General features: G+C 39.9%; 1 protein-coding gene across 3 annotated transcripts in view; it reads right to left on the bottom strand.

Moving 5' to 3' along the window:
- ccser1 (coiled-coil serine-rich protein 1) overlaps positions 1-12,754 on the bottom strand; it is a 1,385,167-nt gene that overhangs the window by 6,310 nt on the left and 1,366,103 nt on the right. The gene's annotated exons all lie outside the window — the stretch shown is intronic.

Genomic DNA, 12,754 nt, shown 5'->3' with positions numbered 1-12,754 from the left:
GAACACAGAGAAAAGAAATCACTGATAGAAACTAGCAGATGGCACATTGTGCAGAGTTCATATAAAAATACTAAAACATACAGGGGTAAAAATGTGTTCTCAATGGGGCACCTTCGGTCGCCTCACGCAGAAACCATATGCTACAATATATAGCATTTTCCAAATTTACTGTTATTGAAGCCTGCATCTCATTTTTAAGAGGAATACGATGTATCAAAGTCAAACTAAATTTATTGTCCAAAAAGTATATGTCACCATATACTATCTTGAGGTTCATTTTCCTGCAGACATTTACTGGAGAATAACAAAACTATAGAAGTTATGAAAGACTATACATAAACAAAGGTAGACAAATAACCTGTTACAGAGTCATACAGAATGGAAACAGACCATTCAGCCCAAGTGATCCATTCCTGTCAAGAATTCACATCCAAGCTAGTCCCATTTGACTATGATTCACATTGCTCTAAATCTTTCCTATCCAAGTGCCTTTTGCTAATATACCTGTTCTGACCACTCCCTCTGCCAGTTCATTCCATATACATACCACTCTCTTGGTTAAAAAGTTGCACCTCAAGTTATCAGTAAATTATTCCCCTCTTACCCTAAACCTTCGCCCTCTTGCTCTTGATTTCCCAAATTTCAGAAGACTGTGCACATTCATTCTGTCTCTCATAATTTTATACACCTCCATAAGATTACCCATTGTTCTTCTACGCCCCAATCAACATACTCCCCACCTGCTCATCCTCTCTCCATTACTCACTCCCTTAAATCCTGGCAATTGTTTATGTTTTTTTATCCTAAGCAACTGAAGATGATTATATATATTCCATTTTTCCAAGGGATATTTATTTACAATAATTTCAATACCTATTCAATCAATAATTTGATTCAATTATCTTTATATATGATGGACAAAAATCTGGTCATTACAAGATTAAAACCAAAAAGGCTGAAATTACTCAACAGATCAGGCAGAGAGAGTGTTAACATTTCAGCTATGAATCTTCATTAATCCAGTTCTGGTGAAAGGTGATAGATGCAAAACATTAACTCATTCTACACTGTCTGATTGACCTGTGGAGTGTTTCCAGCATTTTTTTAAACTCCAAAAATTCAACATCCTTGGTTTTCTTGTCTCTGTCTGGATGTTAGACAAGTATGTACCACTGTATTGGAAGTCCAAGGGAAGGCACAATTCTAATAGCTTTATGACAACTTCTTGACATTTCAGACCTGTGTCATTTGATGCATTATCCACAGTGCCCTTGCATCTGTGCCAGAACCTTATGTCTTCAAGATCTAATACAGTGGATAGAGCCCAGAATCCATGCTGACAGCTGAGTGCTGCTTTGTCCTCATCTTAAGTTGACCCTGGGGCTTTGTTCATCTGCTGTGCAGCCATCCCTCAAAATAAATGGGTCAGTTCACCAACAGAAGAAATAAAATTTTTCAATGAGCTGTGTAGTACAAGCATATTGTAGATCCATTAGTTATAGCTAATGCATTAACACCAGGAGAAACGCAGATATTATCAGTGATCTGTCAGGATCATTATATTTATTTACCTCTTTTGTCCAGTCAAACCCAATACTTCTCCTCAACTAGTTTACCCGATCATTTAATCTGCCTTAGTGCTTTGAGTTATGTATGTTATTTTTTTTAATACAGAAAGGTACTGACAAAAAGCATCAGTGTGAATAATTGTAGCAGTCTGATTGCACCACTGAGAGATTGAAGCTTCCACATCAATTAGCTTGGCAAAAATATGATACTTCTCCATTTAACACAAAGACTTGCACTTCAATTTGGGTCAGCAAGTTTGATTTTCTAATTTCTTTGTACGTAACCTCAAATATTTATTGAATCTTTAATGTAACTGCATAAAAGAGTCAAAAATGAAGCATAAGTTAATATATTGTGTTGATGATCCAAGGTGCACTCCAGTCAAACTCAACAGCGGACACTGAGTGCCCTTTCTCCGGGTTATACTGATAGCTTTATCTTTCTTTTCTTCATTTTTATAAAGATAATCAGCACAATAAATACTATTGCTGTTTCAACTGGACTTGTCTCAAAGCCACGCATGGATGCAATTCAACTCACCTTTTATGAACTTATTAAGAAATGTCCTTATTGATTGAAAATAGAGTTAATTTACTTCAATAGATGATGGCAACTGTGCAATTCTAATCCTGTTCAAATCCAAACCTACAGTACCTCTTTGGCATTCAGAGATGTAAAATGTGTCCGAGATTAAAAGTACGAAAAGCAGAAACTTCATACTTTCTCCCTCAAACAATCTTCCAAATTATGCAAGAATCATATTGTAAAATATACCCTTTGTAGCCAAATTAGAGAAGAATAAGCCTAACTTGTCAAAAATTATGGTTCCTCAGAACAATGTAAATGACAAACACGAAATATTAAAGCACTAATGACCTTGCTGTATGCCTCGTTAAGCTAATATTGACCTTAAATATTGTTAGTAGCATCATAAATTAGTGTTTTATTCAAACAGTGAAAGTTCAAGATCATTGCTGATTCATTACATCCTTTGTAATTAAACATGCATAATTTTTAACTTGTAATGAAGCTATCTTATGATCATTTAAATAAGTTTTTATGCACCTGCAATTAGTGTAGCCTTTTCATCTGCCTACAGTATAAATTGGCATTAATGTCATAGTCTACCAGTTATTAGAAAATAATAAGTTATCTGTGCTGGCAATGCATGGCCTATTTTACTTCCTGAAAATCATTATGCTTATGTATGTTATAGTTCCAAATTCTGGTCAATTCGTTCATGATGAACCTGACATGATCATCAGATTTCATCTCGTACAGAATAAGCATTATGTTAAGGGTCATAAAGTCATAGATTCTGACAGCATGGAAACAGGCCATTTGGCCTAATTCATCCAAGCCAAAGTAATATCATTTAAGAAGGACTTGTATGGATACAAGGAAGGTAGGGGTCTTTGTGGGATATTGGCCAAGCACAGTAAATTGAGACCAGCTGAGTGGGCACTGTTGTCAGCATATACTCAGTGGGTCAAAGGGCCTGTATCTGCATTGCTTTGTGAGTCTGACTAAAATATAATCCGGCGGCCCAGTCAGCAGTGGGAGCAGAGCTTAGCGACGAGGTTTCTCACAGGTCAGCGATGCTTGTTTAAAAGGAGAGCTTCGCAGGCACTCGGGGACATTCCGGTGGCCCAATCAGTGGCAGAAGTAGAGCACAGCAATGAGGTTACTCGCAGGTCAGCAATGCTCATTTAAAAAGAAAGCTTCTTAGGCTTCTGGGCTTACTCTGGTGGCCCAATCAGTGGTGGGAGCAGAGCACAGCGAATTAAACAAAAGTTCAGAAGGGACAAGCAGGACATCCATTGTTGGGACTAGGCCAGTGGTGAGAGCAGGAGTATCAGGCATTGGCTCAAAGAAGGCTTCGGTCCAAAAGAGGCTTTGGCTAAGTTCCTGTTAAGGTTCCTTTTTTAACCTCTTACTGTACCCAGTGTAGTAAATAGCCATTGTGTGTTCTTTGTATTGGATGTTGAAGTCCTGGGAGACCCATAGTCTCCCAGGGAACTGCATCTGTGTGAAGTGTGTCCTGCTGCAGCTCTTTGAAGACCATGTTAAGGATCTGCTGCAGCAGCTGGATGACCTTTGGCTTGTACAGGAGAGTGAAGAGATGATTATCAGGGTTACAAGGAAGTAGTCACCTCTAACATGCAGGAGGCAAGTAACTGGGTGACTGTCAGGAGAAATAGAAATGTGAATAAGCAGCTGAGAATCCCCCTGTGGTTATTCCCCTCAATAATACACATACAACATTTGGATACTGTTGTGGCGGATGACCTCCCAGGGGAATGGCATGGAGACCCGTTACTCACACTGAGCATAGCTCTGTGGTGCAGATGAGGAAGAGGGAAAAGAGGGGAGTGGTAGTGACAGGGAACGCAATAGTCAGATGAACAGTCAGGAGATTCTGTGGATGTGAACTGGACACGTGGATGGTATGTTGCCACAGAGGTGCCAGGCTCAGGGACATCTTGGATCGCATCCACAGAATTTTGGAGAGAGAGGGAGAGCAGCCAGATGTCCTGGTGCATATTGGTACCAATGGCATAGGAGGAAAAGCAAAGGGGTCCTGAAGAGAGAATTTAGAGAGTTAGGCAGAGAGCTGAGAAGCAGGACCTTGAGGGTAGTAATTTCAGGATTGCTGCCTGTGCCACACACCAGTGAGGGTAGAAATAGGATGATGTGGCAAGCAGCAGGGTTTCAGGTTCCTGGATCATTGGGATCTCTTCTGGGGGAGGTATGACCTGTATACAAGTGATGGGTTGCTCCTGAACCTTAGGGGGACCAATATTCTCAGTATAGCTGCAGGTTTGCAGGGGCAGGTTTGTCAGAGCTGTTGGGAAGAATTTCAACTAATTTGGCAGAGGGATGGGAACCAGAGTGAAAGGACTCAGGATAGGACAGATGGTTAAAAGGCAAGTTAGCATGCAGTCAGACTATCAGAAAATACAGGCAGATGATAGGATAAAATTGCAGCCCGCATGGTGTATATCAGTGCATTAGGGATGCAGAATCAAATAGGGTAGTAAATACAATACACAAAGTGTTATATCTCAACAGTATAAGAGTATAAAAAATAAGGTGGATGGTCTTGTTGCATTATTACAAATTGTCGGGTGTGATGTTGTGGCCTTCACCGAATCATGGTTGAAGGATGGTTGTAGCTGGGAACTGAATGTCTGAAGTTACACATTTTATCGGAGGGTTAGGAAGGTAGGCAGAGGGGGTAGTGTGGCTCTGTTGGTAAAGAATGGCATCAAATCAGTAGAAAAATGTGACACAGGATCAGAAGACATTGAATCCTTGTGGGTTGAGTTAAGAAACTGCAAGGGTAAAAGGACCCTGCTGGCAGTTATATTCAGGCCTTCAAACAGTAGCTGGGATGTGGACCACACTTTACAACAGGAAATAGACCAGGCATGTCAAAAGGACAATGTTATGATAGTCATGGGAGATTTTAACATGCAGGTTGATTGGGAGAACAGGTTGGTAGTGGATCTCCAGGGAGTGAGTTTGTTGGATGCCTATGAGATGTTTTTTTAGAGCAGTTTGTCGTTGAGCTTACTTGGGGTCAGCTATACTGGATTGGGTATTATATAATGAAATGGAAGCGATTAGGGAGCTTAAGGTAAAAGAACCCTTAGGAGGCAATGATCACAATATGATGGAGTTCAACTTGAAATTTGATAGGGAGAAAGTAAAATCTTATGTGGCAGTGTTTCAGTGGAGAAAAAGGAAATTACAGTGGTATGAGAGAGGAGATGGCCAAAATAAATTGGAAGGAGATGTTGGCAGAGCATCAATGGCATGAGTTTCTGGGAAAATTGAGGAAGGTGCAGGAAAGATGTATTCCATAAATGAAGAAATACTCAAATAACATAATAGTATAATCATGGCTGAGAAGGGAAGACAAAGCTAATGTAAAAGCAAAAGAGAGGGCATACAACAAAGCAAAAATTAGTGGTAAGGTAGAAGATTGGGAAGTTTTAAAAACTTACAGAGTGCAACTAACAGAATCGTTATGAGGGAAAGATGAAATATGAAAGTAAGCTAGCAAACAATATCAAAAGCTTTTTCAAGTATTTAAAAAATAAAAGAGAAATGAGGGTAGATATAGGCCTGCTAGAAAATGAGGCTGGAAAAATAATAACGGGTGACAAGGAGATGAAGATGAACTAAGTAAGCATTTTGCATCAGGCTTCACTGTGAAAGACATGAGTCGTATGCCAGATGTTGAAGGGTGTGAGGGAAGAGAAGTGATTGCAGTTACTATTTCAAGGGAGAAATAGCTCAAATATCTGAAAGATTAAAGGTACTTAAGTCAGCTGGACCAGATGAACTGCAACTTTGGGTTCTGAAACAGGTAGCAGTAGAGATTGCGGACGCAGTAGAAATGATCTTTCAAAAATCATTAGCTCTGAGGTGGTGCCAGAGGATTAGAAAATTACATATGTCACTCCACTCCGTGAAAGGAGGAAGGTAGCAGAAAGGAAATTTTAGACTAGTTAGCCTGACAATAATGGTTGGGAAGGTGTTGGAATCAATTGTTAAGGATGAGGTTATGGAGTACTTGGTGACACAGGATAAGATTGGACAAATTTAGCATTGTTTCCTTCAGGGAAAATACTGCCTTACAAACCTACTTGAATTCTTTGAGGAGATTACAAGTAGGATAGATAAAGGGGATTCAGTGGATGTTATACATTACGAATTCCAAAAGGCCTTTGACAAGTTGCCACACCTGAGGCTGCTTACCAAGTTAAGAGCCCATAGTATTACAGGAAAGATACTAGCATGGTTAGAGCATTGGCTGATTGGTAAGAGACAGCAAGTGGGAATTAAAAAATCCTTTTCTGATTGTCTGTCAGGGACTAGTGGTGTTCCGCAGAGGTCAGTATTGGGACCACTTCTTTTTATGCTGTATATCAGTGATTTAAATGATGGAATAGATGGCTTTGTTGCAAAGTTTGAAAGTGCTAATAACATTAGTGGAGGTAGTGTTGAGGATACAGGTAGACTTCAGAAAGTCTTAGACAAATTAGGAGAATGGGCGAGAAAGTGGCAAATGAAATACGATATAGGAAAATGAATGGTCATGTATTTTGGTGGTAGGGACAAATGTGCAGACTATTTTCTCAACAGGGAGAAAATCCAAAAATATGAGATGCAAAGGGACTTGGGAATTCTTGTGCAGAACATCTGAAAAGTTAGCTAGCAGGTTGAGTCAGCGGTGAACAAATGCAATGTTGGCATTGATTTCAAGAAACACAGAATATAAAAGCAGACAGGTGATGCTGAGGCTTTATGAGGCACTGGTGAGTCCTCACCTTGAATATTGTGAACAGTTTTGGGCTCCATATCTAAGAAAAGATGTGCTGGTATTGGAGAGGGTTCAGAAGCGGTTCACAAGGATGATTCTGCTCTGGGGCTCTGGGCCTGTACTTGCTGGAATTTAGAAGGATGAGTGGGAATCGCTTTGAAACTTTTCGAATGTTGAAAGGCCGAGACAGACTAGATGTGGAAAAGATGTTTCCCATGGTGGAGGTGTCTAGGAAAAGACGGCACAGATTCAAGATAGAGGGACATCCATTTAAAACAGAGGGGGCGGAGAAATTTCTTTAACCAGGGGATGGTGAATTTGTGGAATTTGTTACCATAGACAGCTGTGGAAGCCAGCTCATTGGGAGTATTTAAGACAGAGATTGATAGGTTCATGATTGGCCACGGCATGAAAGGTTATGGGGAGAAGGCCAGGGAGTGAGGTTGAGGAGGGGAAAAAAAGTTCAGCCATGACTGAAAGGCATAACAGTTGATGGGCTAGATGGCCTAATTCAGTTCTTATGTCTTATGGCCTTATGACTCAGATATGAAACCTTAATTTTGTTTTCATTTCCACAAATTCTAATGATCTGCAAATTGCTCCCTGCATTTTAAGTTTCTATATCAGATCTTTCATCATCTACAGTTAAAATAGACAACAGGAGTATGCCACCAAGTCTCTCAAGCCATTCAATGATGTATTGTCTGATGTAACTCAGAGTTTTGTTTTCTTTTTATTTTCATTTCCAAATTAATGATGCTTATTTTCCTGCATGGTGCCAGCCTCTTTCTTCAACATGATGCCGAGATCTCCTATTCTTTTCACAAAGCTGAGGGTTCCACCCAAACTTCCTGAGCCTCCTCCAATACCTTCTAACAATTTTAGAAATCATTGGTCTGCCCTTGCCTTTCACTACCTTCCTGCTTTTACTGAGTTAGAAGTAAATCAAGGTTTTAAATCTTTTTGCTGAGCTACTCTGAACATTCCACTACTGAATTAACAAGCCTTCATCATTTGGAGCAGTTAATTGCTGTCTGCATGAAAAAGCTGAAAAATTATTACCACAGTTCTGTCCTGATTTCCACACAATCTAGCATATTACATCCCATTTTAATGAACTGTTTACTTTAGTAAGATTGCAAATTTGTGTACAATATCTATTTTGGTTCCAAGCAATAAAACTTCATCATAGATGGTTGTGAATTTTCATTTCCATAAACACACAATGCAGTATCACAAAGGAAGGTCCTTCCTTTTGTCCATCCAGTCTCACACTATTTCACACATATTTCACACCCAAGATCATATCGGAAGATGTAAGAAGCTATTTTATTCTTAGTTTAAGAGAGTTTTATAAAGAGGAAGCACAACAGAACACTAATAAACTAGATACACAAGAGGGTGACTCTTGTCTCTACATTCACAATATCTTGTCCAAATGCCAACTAACCCTCTGTCTCAACAGATCCATGGAAGCTGCCTGACTTGTTAAGTTCTGCTAGCTGTTCTCTATCATTGAACCAGAATACCCTTTTTTCTACCTTCACTACTTTCTCCAGTAAGTGTAACACTATATTCAGCATTTAGTTATTGTACTTCCTCAATATAAAGATGTGTGAAATAATCTGTCTAGGTCGCACATTAAGTGTTTCATTGTATATTGGTGCATATGAAAATAATAAAAGAAATATCTGTGCAAATTCAGAAACATAAGGCTAAATTACCAGCAAAGTTCTCATTTCTTCTACACAGTTGAACAGGTGAATGGATTACAGATCTAAATAATATTATAGAAGTATGAAATCTGATGCATCCCAAAGGAGTTTTCAGGACAACTGACTTTATCTATCCATAACATTATGGTGAACTCTTTTCATGTGGTTGTATATTTGATGGGGTTGGTGGAGAACCCACCATATTGACTCTTAAATGTAGGATAAAAAAATGGCCTAAGAACTTGAAAAAGCTGTTCAAGTTCAGAATAGAAATTAGAACAGTACAACACAGTATGTGCCCTTTGGCCCATAATTTTATGCTGAGCTATATAAACATATTCTACAATCAATGTAGAATCCTTCTGTACAGCTATTAACCCTCCATTTTCCTTCCTTTTATGTGCCAAACTCAGAGTCTCTTAAGAGTGCCTATTGTATTTGTATCGATCACTATGCCTAACAGTGGGTCCAGGCACCTACCACACTGAATGCTTGAAAAAATGACTACCTCTGACATCTCTTCTAATGTTTGTTCCACTCACCTTAAAGGGATGCCTTCTGGTATTGGTCATTGTTGTCTTGGAAAATGGTGCTGGCTGTCCACTCTACCTATGCCTCTCATAATCATAAACAACTCTATCAAATCACCTCTTACCCTCCTTCACTCCAAAGAATAAAGTCCTAGCTCACTCAACCTTTCTTTTTAAGACATGTTACCTATTATGTAAATCTCCTCTAAATCTTCAATGTCCTTCCAAAAGTGAAGCTATCAGAACAAAACAGAATACTCCAATTGTAGTCTGACCAGAGCTTATAAAGCTGCAACATTATCTCACAATTCTTTAAATCAAACCCTTGATAAAGAAGGCCAACACATACAGACCTTCCTTAACCAACCTATTAACTCTTCCAGCAACTTTGAGAACCTATGGACTTTGATTCGATCCCTCTTCCTCCAAACAGCTATGAATCCTGATTTTAACCCTATACCCTGCCTTCAAGTTTGATCTCCCTGCGTGAGATCTTTCACTTCCACCCAAAAGTTCAGATGCAATATGCCACAACAGTGTAGCAATCCACCAGCAGGACACTCAGGTGCCAGCCAAGATTATGTGCCCAAGTTAAACAGAGGTTCAGAATCTACTGGTAGAGAAGCATTTGCACTGAGTCACACTTAAGCACTGAGCATGAATTCAAGTACAATTAAGCTGCACACTACAATTAAGTGTACATAGTGATAGTGGAGGATGTCATCTTGACCGCTGAATGTAGCATATATAGGGTGATCTCTGCTGTAAAATCTCTGGCTCCACACCCAGTAAAAAGGAATTCAGTTTGCCTACCATCTCATTGGTTCTACACTCAACCCTGGAACATCTGAACATCAAGAAGGCATATATCAGAATGCCCTTTATCAATTACAGTTCGGCATCGTCTACTCAAAACTAATCAATACGCTTCAAGACCTCGACCTCAACACTTCCTTGTTTAATAGAATCCTTCATTTCCTCACTTGCTGACCTCAGTCAGTTCTGATTGGCAACGACATCTCTCCACAATCTCCATCAGCACAGGTGCATCTCAAGGCTGTGTGCTTAGCCTCCACTCTACTTAATTTACACTCATGACTTTGTGGCTAAGTACAGCTCCAAAGCCATATTTAACTCTGCTGACAACACCATTGTTGTTGGCTAAATGAAAGGTGGTAATGACTCAGGTTATAGGGGGGAAATTGAAAACCTGGCTGCATGGTGCACCATCCTCTTACTCAATGTCAGTTGGACCAAGGAACCAGTTATTGATTTCAGGAGGAGGAACCCACATGTCCATGAGCCAGTCCTCAGCAAGAGATCAGAGGTAGAGAGGGTTAGCAACTTTAAATTCCTTGGTGTTATCATATCAGAGGAACTGTCTGGGCACAGCACACGAAGAAAGCACACAGTGCCTCTACTTCCATAAGAGTTCACAAAGATTCAGCGTAACATCTAAAACTTTGACAAACTTATACAGATGTGTGATGGAGAACATCTAGATTGATTACATCACAGCCTGGTATGGAAACACCAATATCCTGAAATGAAAAATCCTACAAAAAGTATTGGATATCGCCCATCATTCAACACGTCCACATGGAGCGTTGTCACAGGACAGCAGCATCCTTCATTGGGTACCCCCAGGTCATGCTCTCCTCTCACTGCTGCCATCAGGAATGTGGTACAGGAGCCTCAGGAATCACACCACCAGGTTTAGGAACAGATATTATCCCTCACGCATCAGACTGTTGATCCAGAGGGGACAACTTCACTTGCCACATCACTGAAATATTCCCACAACCCGTGGAGTCACTTTCATGGAGACATCACATATTCTCAATATTTATTGTTTATTTGTTGATTATTATTGTTTTTTTTTTTGTATTTGCACAGTTTATTGTCTTTTTCATACTGGTTGTATGCCCAGTTGGTGCACTTTCATTGATTCTATTAGGGTTATTGGACTTATTGAATATGCCTGCAAGAAAATGAATCTTAGGTTTGCATATGGTGACATACATGTACTTTGATAATAAATTTACTTTGAACTTTGAAAAATTTCTATCTCCATGTGTTCAAAGAAGTTCTATCTGAACTAATTCTAAATTAGGCTGCTGCTTTAACTGAGAGAAAACAAAAGTTAAATTCGCTGCAAAGTCCTTTGAATCAATGGTGAGAGAGTAAGATAGCAGCTTTCTCCATTTTTTCTGTGAATATGGTTTTACTAAATGAAAAGTCAGAGATCAGGGTTCAGGTCAGTCCGCTTTGAGGTCAAAGTCCTGTGATCCCTGAGGGCAGGACAACAGATACTAAGGACATTGGTAGGTGAACCCAAGGTCAAATTTCAAAGGAAGATTATTATTCAAGTACAAACATGTCATCGCATATAACCCTGAGATTCTTTTTCTGCAGGACAGTAGGCCCCAAGGGTGAGGGCCAGACACCCCCCCAAGGTTGGCAAGTCCTGGGGTCAAAGGTCTGTATGGGGCAGATCCAGAGGCCCAAATTCATTCATTATTGGATTCCATCAATCCCCAAGGATGGAGGTAGATTTGGCAGGTGCTGAAGTCCTATGTTTCTTGAGATTAAGGACTGTGGTCAGCAGGTCCCAAGAACAGGGCTGGTGATAAAATCCTAAGGCATGGATGGAGGATTGGCTAACAAGCAGGAGGCAGTGAATGGGAATAAAGGTGGCTTTTTCTGGTTGGCTGCCAGTGACTGGTGGTGTTCCTCAGGGGTCAGTATTGTGACAGCTACTTTTCACTTCGTTTGTCAATGATTTGGATATGTAACCAATGGCTTTGTGGCAAAGGTTGCAGATTATACTAAGGTGGAGGGGTAGGTAGTACTGAGGAAAGAATACATTTGCAGCAAAAACAGACAAATTGGAAGAACGGGCAAAAAAGTGGCAGATGGAACAGAGTTGGGAAATGTATGATAATACATTTTGGTGAAAGGAACAATCGTACAGACTATTATTTGAATAGGAAGAAGGTTCAAAAATCAGAGGGGTAGAGGGACTTAGGAGTCCTTGTCCAAGACTCCCAGAATGTTAATATACAGGTTGAGTCTGTGGTAAAGGAGGCAAATGCAACGTTGCATTCATTTCAAGGGGAAAATAATATAAAAGAAAGGAGATAACGCTGAGGTTCTATAAGACACTGGTGAGGCCATACTTGGAGTATTGTCAACAGTTTTGGGCTCCATATCTCAGAAAAGATGTTTGATCATTGGATAGAGTCCAGAGGAGGTTCAGGAAGATGATTCCAGGAATGAAATGATTAACATATTAGGAGTGTTTGGCAGCTTTGGGCCTGTGCTCATTGCAATTTAGAAGAATGCATGGGATCTCATTGAAACCTACTGAATGTTGAAAGGATGAGATAGTGTGTACATGGAGAGGATGTTTCCTATAGTGGAGAGGATGTTTCCTATGTTGAGGGATCCAGAACTAGAGGGAACAGCTTCAAAATTGAGGGCAACCTTTTCAGACAGAGTTAAGGAGGATTTTTATTTAGCCAGAAAATAGTGAAACTGTGGAATACTCTGCCACAAACTGTGATAAAAGCCAGGTCCATGGATATATTTAAGGTGGAAGTTGAACA

The sequence above is a fragment of the Hypanus sabinus genome, chromosome 3, assembly GCF_030144855.1.
Source record: "Hypanus sabinus isolate sHypSab1 chromosome 3, sHypSab1.hap1, whole genome shotgun sequence".
NCBI classification, from domain to species: Eukaryota; Metazoa; Chordata; class Chondrichthyes; order Myliobatiformes; family Dasyatidae; genus Hypanus; species Hypanus sabinus.
The sequence above is the reverse complement of the archived record's forward strand: the minus strand, read 5'-3'. Positions and strand labels throughout refer to the sequence as shown.